Here is a 19,121-nt window from a genome sequence, read left to right as displayed (position 1 = left end):
GAAATTAATTGGGTAAAATATCATAACATGAGACTTAAAATCCTCTTTTAATTTCATAAAAATTAACACATTCATCAAGAACATTATTTATGCATGCAACTCATCTTTTTATCAACTTTTACCCAATTATTTTGAAAAAAACAGCAAGCTTAATTCTTTGTAAAACTCAACTTTTGTCTTAAAAATTTCATAAAATCATTCATGCCTAAAATCTCATTATGCTCTTATAATATGCATGATTCTAATATCACTAACATATTCACATGAATCCTTTTAAAAACCATTTGTTGCAATTCCATGAAAACCAACAAAACACTATCAATGAAATAACATATAGTAATTTATAAGCACCATATTCACATATGCCTTATATTAACCTAACATGTTTCTATCATTATTTTCATGCATCTTATAATTTAATCATTCAAAATATAACATGCATCTAACAAAATTTCATGATCAACATATCAAGATTACCACTTATTCTCTTACCCATATATCATAGGTCCTAAAACATGGATAAAATATATTGTAAATCACACAACATATCAAGAACACCCTTGGGTGTACCTAGGCCGAAATCACCATACAAGTATTCATAGATTATTACAATTTTTTTTATGCATAGCAAAATCAACATCACAACCCTTAAACACAAATCATACTCTCACAAAATCCAAATCCTATACATCAATCCTACCAAAATCAACCATTAGAACCATTAGCAAAACCTCATATACAACCCACCAAAAACAATATAAGGCTAAGGAAAAGACCATTACCTCTCTTGATTGTAAAAAATCAAGAACACAAAAGATCAATACCCCAAACTCCACACCCTTGTTCAAGCCTAGGGTTTTTATGGGAAAGCCACCATGAGGAGGAGGAAGAACCCAAACACACACAAGAAAATAACACAAATCAAAATCATATTATAAAAAAAAAGATTATGCAAAGAGAAAAACAAGAAGACATACTCTAGGGGGTTCCTCTTCACTTTCTCCTTCCTTCTTCCTTTCTTTCTTTCTTCCTCTCTCTCTCTCTCTCTCTCTCTCTAGGTCACGGCAGCCACACACACACACAAGAGCAATGGCTCTTCTCTCCTTTCATAGCCCCTTTATCACAAATCCTCCCATAAAGTCTACCCAAACAATAATAAGGTAAGTTTCCATTTCTCTTTTATTTTTCTTAATTTCTCTTTATTTCAAAAAGATACAAGGGAATAAAATGTGATCATGCCTATCCCCAAATGATCATGGTCTTCAATTTTTGATTTTTACCATCTTAAGGAAAGTATTCCTTTCCCACTAGGTCACACGCCCACTTCCTATTTCCCTCTTCTTTTCCTTTTTTTTTTATAAATAAATTACCCAAATAAATCTAAAATAAGGAAACATAAAATGTGTAGAAAATATACACATGTGCACCATGCTACCATGCACTAGCACACACTAAATCACTAGGGTGCATTACTATCTATCATGCACCTTAGTGCATTCCACCATAGCTCACATAATTACCTCATTTGTCACACTTAAATAAAATGTAACACTAATAGTAAAATAACATGTTACACAATTATTCACTTATTAAATTAATTAACCAAAACATTTCTAACAATTAAATAAAATAACAAACAATCAAATAGAACAAATAAACAATTTAAATAAAATAACAACACTTAAATAAAATAATTCATCACACTTAACATTTAAATCAAATAAAGCACAAAATTTAAATAATCTAAAAAAAAATTTTGGTGCACTACAGTGGCGGTAATGTTCTTGGATGCTTGGAGATTGTGTATCGGTGGTGAATGGATTCAAGGAGTCGAGAGTTCGATTTTCGAGGATGCAGTCTTGTTTTTATGGTCTTTATATGTATTTTCCGCACTTGTTATGTAACTCTTTTTATTTTAAATTATGTTTTGTTTTTAAGACAATGGGATCCCATATCCTACTTGATATTTTATGAGAGTAACTTTTATTTCTACAAGTTTCTAATAAATTTATGGTATTTTTGCAAATGTAAGTTTTATTAAGGATTTGTATGTATAGTTTCGTTAATGGTCCAAAAGTCTAGAGTAGTGGGTCATTACAATAGTATCCTATTAAAATACTTTTTGATTAGTATTATATTTATGTGTTATGAAAATGGGTATTTGGTGTAGTGCCATATGATTACACTAACTAAATCCTAAAGCTATATATTTATTTTACTAAAATACTACACAACATTATTTCCTCTAAATTGGATATCACTAAACTTTTAACTAATTTTCATTACTAATTATTATTCTTACCTATTTTAAATGCATAATAAAAAATTATATATATAATATGAAAAATAACAATATATTAACAATATTAAACAAATTATACATAAAACCCCAAATATATTTATGCAAAAAATATTAAAAAAAACCAAAAAATTATAAAGAAAATTCGTGATACCTGTAAAACCACTTGTGAATAATGCAACACCTGAAAATAAACAAAGAAAAAACCCATTAGAGAAGACCAAAACAGAAAGAAAAAAAATTGATAAATTTATACACAAATAAAAATGAAATATATATAAATGCATACCTTAATAGACCTTATTGCTGAATAAATCTTCTTTGGAAGTAAACATTTATCAAAAACCAAGCTTTTGGGGGCCGAAATCCAGAAAATGGGAAAAAAATGGTGGAGAAAACGGAGAAAACAGGTGGGGTTTTTTTTGGTTTCAGAGAGAAATGAGATCTCTGTTTGGGGAAGACGAGTATATAAAGAACCTATACCGAGAACATGTTCTCGGTATAGCGTCATCGGTACATCAACTAAAATGAAAAAAAACCGCGTAGATATGGCGCGGTTCTGAATTGTCTATACCGAGAACGTGTTCTCGGTATAGTATTATCGGTATATGCTTTATTTTTTGTAGTGTAATAATTAATGGTTAAAAAAATAATATTTGAAACATGCATGTAACAAAAATAGTAGATGAAAATATTTACAAAAGTACATAGTGATAGGACTAAAAAATTACAATATTTAATAACATAAAAATTAACTATTATTATTAATAGGAATATTCGCAGCGAAACCAAAATTCTAATATTGGAGTACACACCAAGTTAATTTTTAAGCTGAAAAAATATATTTCATTCATATTTTGGTGTGGCTGTTTGTGTACTCTCCTTTAAGATTACTTACATGGCACATTTGTAAAAATAAATAAAACTTTTCCTTAAAGAGTTTCTCCAAACTAAAACCTAGTCCTATTTTAGAAAATTAAATTAAATTAAATAAATAAGATCTTAAAAGTAAATAAAAAGATATTAGAATCTGTAGATTGTAAAAGTTAAATTCAATCCAGTTTAATCTTTTCTTCATGTTCATAGTATAACACAACACAAATGATTCAAATTCAAACCCAAACAAATAATTCATATTTAATCGATATATTTTTAATATACTTCCCCAAAATTACACATTGTTATACGTGTTTTTAACACATTGAAAAATCAGTTTACGAATAGAAATCTCATAGGATGATTGGGAGAATACACTACAAGAGAAAGAGGCCTTTACTTCCGTTTTTATGGTGGATTAACTTCGATTTTTGCGAAATTCACAACCGCAGTAGTTCGGAGTAAAGTAAAAAGTAGATAAAAACTGAAGTAGAAAGATTTTAACAATTGGCCGTGCATACCTATCTGAACCCTTTCTACTTTGATTTTTATGTAAGAACTGAAGTAGAAAGCCCCCCCCCCCCCCCCCCCCCCCCCTCCGCCCGTAACTATTTTTTTTTGCTACCAAATTTTGTGAAATTGGTTATTAATTCTGATTTTTTAAAATGACCAAATTATGAATTTATATATATTTTGCAATTGGGATTAATTCTGATTTTTTTTAATGAAAATAGGCTAACTCTTATTAATTAGAAATGGCATACAAAAGCATGGACACAAATTCAAAAGAGGTATGAAAACAAGAAACTCTAGCCTAAGTATTTTGGTACAATAGACGTTTATACATTGATATAAGTACGTAAGTAAGATAGCCTAAACATTAGACATTTATACATTGATATAAGTACTTAAGTAAGATAGCATAAACATTAATACATTGACATAAAGCTAAACTTAGAACTAAATGAACTTATAAACAAAATAGGCTTACTAATAAATGTATGTCATCAATCGGCCTAACCATTCGTGTTGGATTGGCAAGAGGTCTGCAATCTCACAATATTCTTTTTTTCCACCAAACTGTAAAATTAACAAATATCAATTAATAACAGTAGTGATTATTTTATAGGGTATACGATACCAAAATAAGTTATAAAAAATAAACTTACTTTTTCTGTTAGGATTTCTAATGCATTTGATGCCCGTACAAGATCTCTAATGTACTTCAACACATAAAAACCACATTTGTTACTCTCAAAATCATCTACACCTCGCCTACCTAATGGATATGGGTCATCATTTAATAATTCTCCATGCCAATACCATCTAGTATAACTTCTATCAAATTCCCGAAAAAATACATGATCCTTATCATGGTAATATTCCCCTTTACTCCATTACCATAATCAACACATGAACAACGAATTCTTTCTGGATCACTACAATTTTTTAGGAAAAATTCTAAACATTTGTTAAATCCATCTTGTGGTGTTTCTCTCCTCTCAAGCATCCATAATTTATCCATAATAATAACAATATTAAATTCCTAATAAGTTAGAAAAAAAAACTTATATAAGTTGCAAAAATAATTCAATCATGTAAAGAGTTATACTCTATGCATGATAACTCTAGGCATGTTTAGGTTCTATTCTTATAAAAATAAATAAGACACCAATTATTAAAACCTAAAAAAAAATACCAGAGTTTCCTCTGTTTCTATAGCATACTGTAATTTCATAATTACCTATAAACTCAACATAAACAAACACAATAATCAAGCACAAATGATTCCTCCTTATTTCACCGCAGCACACAAATTTCTCAGAGCCTACTTCACTAATTTTCAAACATAACTTTCATTAAATCAAATATGCATGATTTAATTAACCCTAACTTTATACATAAAACTTGTAGTAATATAAATAAAATTAAAAAATTACCCACCTCCAATATTATTCTTCAATTTACTTGAAATCAACAATAAAGTCACCACTCAATCGATGATCCCCTATTAAAATATTACTTACATAATTAGTAAACTACATAATTATCAAACCACTAAATTAAAAAAACAAATCAAACTAGTTATAGAAACTAATTAACAACTTTTAATCATCTTCAAGCTATTTATTTTTTCAAATATTAAAAAAGCAAGTTCACCTTGTCACAATTTTTAAAATTTACAAATATATATATAGATATAATCAAACAAATTTTTATCACATTATATAAAATAACAAAATAAACATATAACTAGAAAAACTCATAAAATATTACTAAAACCAATTATTAAATTCAGAATAATATAAAATAATAACTCAAAAAAAGTTTGAAGAATTAAACCTATTCTTTGATGCTTGAAATAGCCTCTATAACAATTTTGAAACTCAAACACCTATAAACATTCAACGCATTATATAAGAACAAAAAAAATTGAAAATAACATAGAAAAAAATTATCATCCAAACAATGATTTAGCGATCTATACCTATTTCGAAGCTCAAAAACACCCTTAAATGTCAAAAATCCAGTCAAAATCCGGCAAGACACCCAAGAACCCATGGCCTAATATATCCACGGCCAAACCCTTTTATTCTCTAAAAATCTAAAATGGAACAATTTCTAGGCTATATTTTAGTTTTTCATCAATGAAAATTGTAAATATTGGTGAAAAAAAAGGTTTGGGAGGTGAAAATGGGTATGTCGCACGGTCTTAGGGCTTAATGGAGTCCCTAACGTCTATTTTGGGTGCAGAGAGAAGTGAGAGAAGTGGGAGGGTCGGTTTAGGGAAGGAAGGTTTTAAAATCATTCTACTTTGGTTATTATATAAAAATTGAAGTGGAAAGTAAATTTAGGGGCGCATTTTGCTTGCCCCTATTTAACTTCCCTTATTCTCTCAAAACCAAAGTATAGGGCCTATGCAACCAAACGTGGCCCTTGTTACCTTGCATTTTTAACTTCGTTTTTTGAGAAAGTGAAGTAGTATCCAATTAATTTTTTTAGAGCCAAACCCAAAAGTGAAGTAAAAGCCTTTTAAAAGGCTTTGACTTCAGTTTTTTTTATTTTTTATGCTAAGTATAAAAACCCATGTAAAAACCTATATTTTTAGTAGTGATATGTCTTATGAGCAAGCTTTGAGAGTCTCCAAAAGGAGCAAATTTAATAGAGAATTAATTTAATATTAATTCTTAGATATTTTTCTCAATAATAAATAAGTTATTTTAAACTAATTAATCAATCCCATCATATAAAGGAATTTAAAAGATATTTATTTTAAATAAATATCTCATTTTCAAATTCAAACTAATCAAAGTTTGAATACGATTATAAATATCCTATAATTGTTGTTCAAAGTGAGGCTTTATGCTCTATAAATAGTGGGTATTAGACTATAATGGAGTAGGTCAACTTTTTTGGGTCGAACAACTTCGGTATTGTTCTTCGCTTAGCTTCGTTTCTTTTCATCTTCTCAAACAAGAATCCTATTGATCCATCCTAAAATTATTCGTTGATGAAAAATTATATCGACACACATTTATACCTAAGCACAAATTCTTTCAAGTCTCAAAAAACATAAAATTGAAAATTGATGAACAACAAGAATCTTGAGCTCAACATATTCTTCAACCGTATTCAATAAAAAAATATTTTAAACCTAACAAATTCTACTCAACATTTCATTTTAATTCATGTTTGAAACAAATTGCCAAAAAAATAATAATTACATTTTAGTTTATCTATCACAAAAGAAAATTACATCTTATAACACAATTTTCAAACCAAAAAGAAAAAAAATCCAACAAAGTCATCCACGAATCCAGATTCTTCAGAGCCCATCTTAATTACCTATGCAAGTGAGCTTGACCGCCATCTGCCATAGGGAGCCTCAGTATGCAAGCATAGACGTCAATCTACCCTAGCCTAGTGCCAAAACCCCTGCCCATGATCTTGTCCTTTGTCCATCCCAGTATACAACCTCTTCTTCCTAGATTTGAGCCATACATGACCTTTCTTCTGTTGATTCAAAGTCTTTAATGTTTGACGAAAGATCTTCATTGTTGATTTAAAGTCTCCACACCCTTATTTTGATGATATAGATAGCAAATATGTGATTATTATTCGTTACGAACCAATTATTTATTTTGTAGCATATATATTAAATAATATAGTTAATTGCTTATACAAAAGAAGTGGATCAAAGCTCAAAGTTCAAGTACTCCAAGAAGACCGAGTGGATTTTAAGAAGACCAAGAAGATTCAAGGCAAGCATTGTAAAATGCCCTATTCTACTATCCTTTGCAAATGATAACTAATCGATATTTATTTAGAAAAATACCACAAGGGTTTAAAAAATTAAGTGGGACCTTGTTAAAACATGCAATACGGGCGTATAACGTCTTTTATGCAATTTTAAAATAAAATTTTAAAGTTCCACTGAAAATATAAGTAAATAGGATAAATTCATAAAAATGTTTTTTGGCGTTTGCTAAATCGCTATTCGTTCATCAGCACCCCATGACATTCATGCACAGATCACAGAACGCCTCACATCACCATGTGTGCCAACCAGAAAACCTAACGCCTACCTGAAAAGGGAGAAAGTAAGGGGTTGACCTAAAAGCAGAGTAAGGAAGTACAAACAAAAACAATAATCACGAAGGCAATGCAAAACTATTCTCCACATACATAAATTGAAAATGGCATAACATAGTCATTTCATAATCTCATACACTTTATCTGAATATTCAGTATAACAAATAATGCAAACAATTCTATCAGGTAACCAATAAAGCACAACCCGATAAATCCTCCTCTTGCCCCTCGCGGGCCTCTTTGGTGTGTCTACCCTATGAGTTTCGTCATACCTTAGTAACACCTTTGTTGTGTCGCGTTTCAGCACGCTAACAACACTATGCTTTTCATACAATCATACAATACATACATACATAACAACTTATCTCATAACTTGTTTCTCTTTGTTGTGTTGCGTACATACGCTAACAACACTCTGTTCTCTTTCTTGTGTCACGTTCATAACGCTAACAACACTCTGTTCTATTTGATACAATCACACATCAGATAAAAAAAAATATCGAAACAACTGATCTCAAGATCTCAGTTTAACTTTCATACATCCAAAATAAAACTCAAAGAAATCTAACTAACTTCCTTACCTTAGTCCAAGCTACAGAAAAGTGAGATGACTTTCACGACGAGCCTAGAAAAGTAAATCAAATACTCGTCCTAATACCAAATAAAACCAAACACACCTTATGTAACACTCTCACTAATATTAACCTTACATAATGTTATTAAAGAGATGTCATGTTTATTTATGATTTCTAACTGGGTTCTTAAAGTCTAAATCATTTTTTTCAAAACATAAATTATAATAATAACATTTCCTCAACTTTATTTATCTTATATCATAGGTGTTTATAATACATAATACATGAGTCTCAAGACTTTATTTATCATACTAGAGTCTCAAACAAACATAACCTCACAAGCCAGTAAAACAAACATAAATTACTATCGATCACTCCCACACGACCTTTATTTATTCATATGTACAACCAAAGTCGGAACTAGGTGTAGTGCACCAAATTTTTTTTTAGTTATTAAAATTTTTGTGTTTTATTTTATTTAAGTGTTAAGTGTGGTGAATTTGATTTAAATGTTTATTTATTTGATTTAATTGTTTGTTTTCTTTGTTTAATTATTTGTTATTTTATTTAGTTGTTAGAATTGTTGGTAGAATTTTTGTGAATTTATTTGTTAAATGATATTTAGTTTTTTCTATTTTAAATTGTGATTATTTGAGTTTTGGTTGTATGCACTAAGGTGCATGGTAGGTAGTAGTGCACCCTAGCATTTTAGTGTGTGCAAGTGCATGGTAGTATGGTACACATGTGTAGAATTTTCTACACACTTTGAAGTTGCCTTTTATTGAGTTATTAGAATTATTAGAAAAAAATAAAATAAAAAGAAAAGGAAACAAGCTTGGGCGTGTAAGACATAGTGGGAAAGGAAGATGATTTTTCCATATTTTTTTCTTTAAGAAAGTAAATTAAATTGGAAGATAATAGCTATTTTGGGTAAGGTGTGATCATATTCTTATCTTCTACCAATTTTAATATAATCAAAATAAGTAATAATTAAAAGAAAATAAATAGAAAATAGGAAACTTACCTTTTCATCACTAGGCTATTATGGGCTAGGTTAAGGATAAAGGGGGAAGGAAAGAGGAGAAGAGCCATTTGCTCTTGTGGCTGCCGAAATTAGAGAGAAAAGGAGAGAGAGGGACGTGAGCTAGGGAGAGAAAGAGGAGAAGGAAGAAAGGAAGAAGAAGGAGAAGAGAAACCAAGTCTAGAGTATGTTTTTCTTTGTGATTTTGTTTGTCTATTCTTTTCTTTTGATTCTAGTGATATTGACTTTGTTTCTATTGTGTGTTGTTGAATCTTTCTTCTTCTCATGGTGGGTTTCAAAAAATCCTAAGCTTGAACAAGGGGTGGTAAAATTTGGTATTGGACACCTTGTGTTCTTGATTCTATCAATCAAGAAAGGTAATGAACCCCTAGCCTTTTTGGTTTTATGTATTGATAGTTTATATAAATGGGTATATTGATTTGTTTGATCTTTTTGATGCTGGGATTGAAAGGTTGTATTGGGTGCATGTATGAGAGATTTGATCTAGGCATGGCTATGATTTTGTTCTTATGCTCATGGTGATGAGTTTGAAAGGGAAGGTTGTCATTTGAGGGTTTCGGCCTAAGGGGTTTGGGCATATTGAATTGTTTGTTTTCCTTGTGTTTCATACATGTTAGAAACATGCTAGGTTTATGTGAAGGTTGTGTTGGTGTCTATGTTGCTATGATCATTTTGAAGCTATTGTGTAAAAGCATGCAAGGGTTTGGTTTTGATCCACTAAATATGATGATCTTGGTATTTTATGAATGAGGGTTTCGGTCTATGTATGTCTATGGGTTCCATATGTTTTATTATTTTATGTTGTCAATATGTTAGATTCATGTTCTAGGACCTATGAAATTTTGGTTTAATAAATAATTAGACTCTTGTTATTGAATCCATGAAACTTGGTAAATATGTTTATATGAATATGTATCAATAAGTCATTGTATGCATGTAAGATGATAGCAACATGCTAGGATGCATGTGAAAGTAAATGAGAATTTGGTTTGATATTTAATTCATGAAGGTTTTGGTTAAAAGGGTATAATGCACGATGAAGATGTTGATTTTGTGTTGCCCATGCATATTAGGAACATGTTAGGGTTTGTGGATTAATTGAATAAGATTTAAACATAAATGGTAATGATGTAAATTATGTGAAATATAATGAAAGGAATGTAGTTTATGATTTAATGTGCTTGCTGATTTTTGTACAAAAATGATGTTGTATATGATGAGAATAATGTTTTGAGTGCTTAAATAAATTTTGCAAGTGTTTTGATGTTTTAAGAAATTAAATGGGAAATTAAAGATGCCTTGAAATGATATTTTGTGTAAATAATTACCTACAGGATTTTTTTTTATATATTTTTGAGAAAATATGAGTTTTTAAAAATAAGAATGGTGATTTTGAGGTTAAAAATAGTTACTGGAATTTTAATAAAAAGTGAAGTTGTGATTTTAAATAAAAGGGAATTTTGTGTATATGTTGAAATAAATTAACACCCTAACCCATGAAAATATTAATAATGGAATTTTAATTATGACTATGAGTGTTGATATTAATAGTTATGATTTTCTTTGTTTTTAATTAAGAAAAATGGTGAAAATATTTTACTTGTGATTTTTAAATAAATTAAAACATGACTGAAAGTTTAGTTAAATATTTATAAAAATAATCATTGTATTTTTACATATGAATTTGTTCCACTTAAAATTAAATCTTAATAATAAAATAATTAAAAGAATATTTTTCAACATCTAAATTAGATTTTCTCATATTAAATTTATAAATTTGATAATTGAATTATAATGTTATCTTCTAAGTAAACATGTTAAGTTATGGGTCTTTTTTGTAATTGTTGGTCTTTGTTATTTTATGCAAATTAAAAGTGATTAATGGAATAATTCTATTTTTTTTTTATGGTTGATTAAATTAATTTTTATGAAATAAAAATAATGCTTTTGGAAGATTAATCAACTTGAAATTTTTTAAAGAGATAAATAATGGTAATCAAAGCATGCTACAATTTTATTATTTTGAAAATGATAGAAGTAAGACGCGTAGAATTATCATTTTAAATGCCACTTTTACACAACGTTCCTACGTATGCATGTCACATACAATTCTACTTTTACGTTAAAAAATGTGTCTTTTATGCAACCATGTAGTTTTTATAGAAAAATCATGCATGCAACATAAGTATAATGTGCATTATTCTTTTATGACCTTATGTGGAACTATGCATATTTGTATGTTGTGAGTAGCTCTCACCATGCACACATGAGTTATATGAGTGGGTAAAATAGTGTTTATGTGAAGCTAAGGAATGTTATTTTGGTTATGGTATAGGCTCTCGTTGAGAAGTTGTCGTTTTACTTAGCTTGGACCTGAGGTAAGGAAGTTAGATAAAATTCTGCTTGTTATGCTATGAATGGTAAGATTGTTTGTATGAATGAAAGTGTTATGATGCCTTGCGCTATGAATTATGAAATGCATTGATATGATGATATGTTTGGATTGTATGTTGTATGCTATGAATGGATGTTAGCGTGATGAACGCGACACATCAAAAATGGATTGCTAAGGATATGAAGACGTAACCCGAGTTACTAAGGATATGAAGACATAACTCCAAGGGTGGACGCGCCGAGGTTATTCAAGGACCAGAGATCCTATTTACCTCAAAGAGTGACATGGACAAGTTAACGGGCCATGTTTAGAAGGAAATGTTTATGATGATGGTATGGTGTTTATGCTATGATGATGTTATGATGTTTATGTTATGACGATGATGTTAATGTTGACGTGATTATGTTTATGTTTATGATATGGACACCATTATGGAAATGATGCTATGATGATGTATAAAGATGGATGAATGTGTTTGTGATATGTTGTATCTTACTTGTTTGTTGTTTGTACTTCCTTACTGGGTTTTTAGCTCACCCCCTTACTTTCCCTTCCAGGTAGCAAATAGGTTTCTCTATGGCACGCGTGGTGATGTGGGGAGTTCTATCGTCGTGGTGTGTATGGCGTGGGGGCATCCTATGGACGAGAAACGATCAATTAAAACACCATTTTCTTTTTGTTATGTTTAATGGGACTTTTCAAACTTATCAGTGGGACTTGAACTTTTGGTTGTTTTAGAACTTTGCATTGAAACTAATGTTTTCTTTTAAAGCTATTGGGCCCAACTTGCATGTTTTAAGCAAGACCCACCCCACTAAAATCTTCATAGTAAGTGGCTTTCTCTTATAAACCAATAAATATGTGAATGTTTTACAAGGCATTAGATTAGGGCGTTTTACACTAGGCTTTAGTTCACTGGTTCATTTACACATCATTTCACTGACATGCAACAGAAGACATTTATGAGCTAAATCTCAACAAGTAAAGTAATGCATGCTATAGAAAATGTCTGCTCTACATATTATGCATAATTCTCATATTTTTCTATGATATTCTCCTTATTATCTTTGGGCCCTCTTATCTCATGCACACTGTTCGATTAGGTCAAATCCTACAGGACTTGCTTATAATTTATAAAATAAAATCTCATGGGTTCTCCTCCAGCTAGCCATCACCAAAGAGGGGCTCATTACCAAACCTTATTTCATCATTGCCTCGTCGGGCTCAAGACTATAAGGCGGCCACACTCTATGGTTTCATATAACATATCTAATGTGGAGAAGAAAGATAAAACATATAATCTGTTCACTCGAACCTAACCTACCCTAATGGGTTGCCATATTGAGCCTAACTCTAGGCTTACATATAAATCTACATTCTCGAAACAGTTGAACCTCTTAATATACTTAGAAAGTAAAAATTAGTGAGAAGATAATTAAATATCTAACTTTTGATAATTTAAAATGTATTTCAAATAATAATGCACAAGTAATAATGATATGAAATATCATGCAATTATTGGCCTCAATGACTAATGGATAAAGTTGGATATTACACCTTATAGACATATCTCACGTGTGCATGTGCCATGCACGCATGGCACAAGTTGCATCTTAGTTCATCCATACAATAATCTCACATAAAATTATAAAGAATAATACAAATTCTACTAAGAATATCTCAACAGTTTCAAAACAAAGGTCACGCACTTGATCAAATAGCGTCCATTTGAATGTAAAAATCAACTTGCATGTAACATGCATAAGTGAGAGGGTTCTTAAAACTCGCTTTGAAGTTTGTAAATTCTATTCCTTTATTTTTTTGTTACTTTCATAAAAATTCAGCAAGTAATAAATAGTCTACCAACTTGGTTAATATTACCATAGTACCTCCTTAAGCCATAAATTTCATTCTAAATTTTATTTCACGACCGTTATTTTATTAAACTAGTTCTTTTAGCAATATTTGTACCAAATAATAAAAAAAATGACAACATTTTTTATATCTCAATAAATAATTAATTATACAAATAAATTAATTACAAAGTTCTCTATTTAATTTGGCAAAAACTAATTAAATAGATAATACAAAAACGTGACATAATTTGACCTTTGTTAAAAATAAGACCTCTAGGTCACAAAATTTCATATTAATTCATATTATCTAAAAATTGGAAAAATGGCTAATTATACTCACATTTTATCAATTAAATTCTTTAGTCATTTTGAAAATTAATTTTCCTTAATTATTTTGTCAATAAAATATGCACATATATATATATTTTAAAGAGAACACATTTTTAAAGTATGGAAAAATCACATTTTACTTATATTGGTTGTAAAACATGAGTTTATAAGACATATGTTTGCTATCCTTTTAATTAAAAATGCAATTTACCATAAAATAAGCAAAAATGTACTCAAAATTCACAATTTTCTCCTAAACCATTTTAACAAATTCACCTAGCATGCTAATATACCTTTATGCATTGAAATATGACAATCAGTATTCAAATAAATAACTAAATCATTTTTAGAAACATAAACCCCAATATCATGCTTTGGCAGAGACATACACTATAGAAAATACAAAAAAAAATTACAAACCAAGAAAATCAATAAAATTACATCATTCTAAGACACACCATCCCCTAGCCGAACCATATGCATGTTTCTAAGTTAATTTGCATTTTGATTTCCCAAAACATCAAGATCTAAAGAACAACAATATTCCAATATGAATCTTTATCACCAAGACAATAAATTTTAACACATATATTCATAGTAACACATATCCTTATTTTTTTACATACTTTACTCATACATATTTGCATTTCTAAATTCCTTCATGCTTGTCCAAGCACACATACACGCCCAAACACACACACCCAAGCATAGAACCACACACGCGTAGGCCATATACATGAATAGATATTCTCTTTGTAAATTATTTATAGAAAACTAGTCATACATAACACACATGTATATCTCTTTTTTATGTTTTCATGGATTACAAGATAGAGAACAATTAACAAAACATATAAGGGAACATAAACCAATCAACGAATAAAACAATACACCAAGATTATATCCAAAGAGATCATAGCAACAATAAAATAATAATAAGGATAGAGGTTCCATTACCTCCTTTGATAGAAAATCATAGACTCAAAACTATAGCCACCCTCTTTGGACAACACCTAGGGTTTTTGAAACCCACACAAAGAAAAGAGAAAAAAATGGTCTTAACATCAATAAGATGAGGGATGGATTAGAGGATTTCAACAACTAAAGAATCAAGAACACAGACCTAGACTTGAATTCCCCCTTTATCTTCTTTTCCTTCTCCTCTCCTTCCTTCTTTCTCTTCTTTCTTTCTCTCTTTTTCAAGCCCTCTCTCTTTCACTCTCTAGATGGGAAGCTAGGGTTTCAAAGCTGATAGGAAGAGACTTAAGGACCTATTTATAGGTGATAGCTAGGTTAAGGGAAAAAGAAGAATGGAAATTCGAAGTGGGTTTTTCGTAACCCAAACATCCTGTAACTTTAGACCCATTTTTGACCCGGTTATACCACGATTTTAGAAAAATACTATTTCTAACACGTTGTAGATAATTGAATTATTTTTCTAACTATACCAAGATTTTTGAAATCGGACACCTACCGCTTTAGTTATGGTTATTTTACTAAGGCTGGAAAGTTACGGGAATTCTAAAAAGGGCAACTCTTTTCCTTGCTCACCACTCATCTCTCTTTCTCACTATCTTGTCCAAGCATGACAACTCACACAATCAAATTCCAATTTCCCACTTACTCAAAATTAGCAAAAGGAAACTAATATAATTAATCACATAATATCTCTTACTCAATATTATTTTCTCTAATTTCAAACAAAGAAAAGAAGACAATAATAAATAAGGAAACTTTTCTTTATTTTGCTCTTACAAACCTCACGCCACTCTCCCTCTCTCTCTTACTATTTGTACATCAAATTCTCACCTGTGTGAACACAATTTGTTCTAGAATAATTTTCTTTACATAATTTTCTAAAAATAATGAAGTTACTAACATTCCCTCTATATAGTATAAATTCATGGTAATCTATTACATGCTCACGATGCATACCATGTACATGCACACACACAATTACACAACTCTATCACTACTAACCATGCACTCTAATGCACACAATCGAAGCTCATTCACAAAATTTAAAAAATAATATAAATAAATAAAACAAATAAAATCAATTCACACAATTAAAATTTAACACTTAAGTAATTAAATTAAAATAACTAAACACTTAAACAATTAGTAAAAAAAATTGGTGCACTACAATATACCCTCCTCCTTAAAAGGAATTTCGTCCCAAAATTATTTTTTACCAAATAACTTGGGGTATCTTTCTCTCATGTCTTCCTCTAGCTCCCAAGTTGCCTCCCTCTTTGTACTATTCTTCCACAGGACCTTAACTAATGAAATATTCTTGAACCTCAGTTCCTTGACTCCCTCTTCAATGATATGCTTAGGTTGTTTATCGTAACGCAAGTCCTGCTTCAGCTGTAACTACTCATAACTCAAGACATGAGAGGGATCTGACACGTACTTACGCAACATCAAGATGTGAAAGATGTTATGCATTTCAACGAGTGCTGAGGGCAGTGCTAAACGGTACACAACTTGCCCAACTCTGTCCAAAATCTCTAATGGACATATATATCTCGGGCTCAACTTTCCTTTCTTGCCAAAACGCATAACTCCTTTCAATGGAAATACTCTCAAAAACACAAACTCGCCTACAAAAAACTCGATGTCCCTTCTCTTAAGGTCTGCATAACTCTTTTGCCTACTTTGAGCAGTAAACATTCTTTGGCGAATTTTCTCAATTGCCTCACGGGCTTCCCTGACTGCCTCAGGGCCTAATATTTGTTTCTCCCCAACTTCATCCCAGTGCAAGGGAGATCTACACTTGCATCCATAAAGCATCACATAGGGAGTCATTCCAATAGTAGACTAGTGACTATTCTTATAGGAGAACTCCAGCAAGGGTAAGTACCAGCTCCAAGACTCTGAAAAGTCCAAAGCACAACATCTCAACATATCCTCCAAGATCTGGATAGCCCTCTCAGACTGCCCATCTGTCTAAGGGTGAAAATTGGTACTGAATTTCAATCATGTACCCATTGCTTCTTGTAATCCTTTCCAAAAGTTTGAATTAAACAATGAGCCTCTGTCAGAGATAATCGACTTTGGTACGACATGGAGTCTCACGATTTTGCTAACATATAACTCTGCATACTGCACTACTACAAAAAAGGGCAATTATGTCAGTCAAACGCATCAGTCAACTCAGTTGACCAAGAATTAGCATTTGTGGCAGTTGGGCACTGCCACAAATGCGAGGGCAATTGTGTCATAAATCACACTGACGGCATTGAACGGGGTCGTTTGTGTCAGTGGGCCACTAACGCTGTTAACGGGACCGTTTGCGTTAGTGTCCCACTGATGCAAATGGCCCGTTCAGTAAATTAAGCCCCATTTCATCCCCGACAGAGCCACATTAACCTAAAAACTTTTAGAGAAAAAAATGGAGAGCACCAGCGGCGCCCCATTCGGTTTTCCCTCAATTTGGTAAGCTTTTTTCATTTTTTTTTTCAATTTTAATGTAAAAATAATGATGTATATATGTTTATGAATCTTATGCATAGTTTTTTTTTTAATATTTTGTATAGATTTTGCATTTTTGAAGATTATTGTTGAAAACCCATAAACTTAGTTTTTTGGAGTTTTCTGGTTTAAGAACCCACATTGCTCAATTACCACAAGTAATTGCAATTTTATTAATTTTTATTATTTAAATTGAATTTTTGTGAATTTTTTTTTATAAATTGACTATATTTCGGATTTTTTAATTTTTTGATACTTTTATATTAATGATTATATAATTGTTTTAGGTTGAAACTTTGCATTTTAATATTTTATTTTTTTATAATTTTTTTATTATAATTGCTTTATTTTTTTGTTAACTTTTTCAAATTTTTTTAAATTTAATGTAATTTCAGATTTACTTATGTAAATGATTATATATATTAATTTATATATTTTGTATAAGTTTCACTTTATTAATTATTTAGTTTGAACATTTTGAGTAAATTTTTGTTTATATTTTGTTAACTTTTTAAATTTTGGGTTTAATTGGTTAAATATGTATATTAAATTGTTTGTTTTCTTTAAGTTATATTTTATTATTGATTTAGCTAGGATATTTATAGTCGATTTTTCTTTATGTGATTTGTTAACTTTTTTTTTTAAATATTTTATTTCGGGTTTAAGTATTTAAATGAGTACATATAACAAATTATTTGTTTTCTCTAAGCACTTTATTGTTTATTTAGTTACAATATATCTTTAATATATTTTGTCCACTTTTTATTATTTTTTTGTTTATTGTTATATTTGAGTAGGTATTTTGTTGACAAGTTTGTTGGTGAGATCAAGCTTTGGAGAATTTTATATTAGAGGTTATATTTTAAACCTTAATGTATAATTAAGATATTGAACTTAGTAGAATGTATGAATTATAAAATAGTGGAGATATGTTCTGGGATTGTGTGCTGTGGTGATATAAGACTGTAATTATACATGTTTGATTGATTAATTGGTTTGTTGTGTTTATGTGATGAATATATGTTTATTTAAATTTTGGGAAATATGATAGAAATAGGGGAAATGCTGCCCAATTTTTTTTTTTTAAGATTTAGTAATATGGGAATTGTGCATGTTTGATTGATTTGTTGAATATTTTTGTGTATACCATGTGTTGTATAAATGCATATTTTAAATTTGGAAAATGTGATAGAAATCGGGGAAATGCTGCCCAATTTTTTTTGGACATATTGTTTCCTTTATTTACTTGTCAATTAGGTAATCCACGAACCTAATTGTTAATGTTTGTTGCTTTGTTTGTTTGTTTGTTTTTTGTGTTAAGTTTGACAATAGATAGAGATTGGATGTCAGCAGATAGGTTATCCGTGAAATATAGGAATGGAGTTGAGTTTTTCTTGGAATTTTGTGCAAGAAATACTCAATCTCCTAATAGTATTCCTTGTCCTTGTGTTAAGTGTGGTAACATTGTGAGGATGCCAATTTTTAAAATAAAAGATCACTTATTTAGGAATGGAATAGACAAAAGTTATAAAGTATGGTTTTTGCACGGAGAAAGAATGAAAGTCACTGATGATGGATCATCTAAGAATAATAAGTATTTTGATGTGGATTATGAAGTTGATGATATTACAGAAATGATTGATGATGCACAATATGAATCACATGTGGATCCAATTAA

The sequence above is a fragment of the Humulus lupulus genome, chromosome 2 (genome assembly GCF_963169125.1).
Source record: "Humulus lupulus chromosome 2, drHumLupu1.1, whole genome shotgun sequence".
NCBI classification, from domain to species: Eukaryota; Viridiplantae; Streptophyta; class Magnoliopsida; order Rosales; family Cannabaceae; genus Humulus; species Humulus lupulus.
This window is presented reverse-complemented; position numbering follows the sequence as displayed.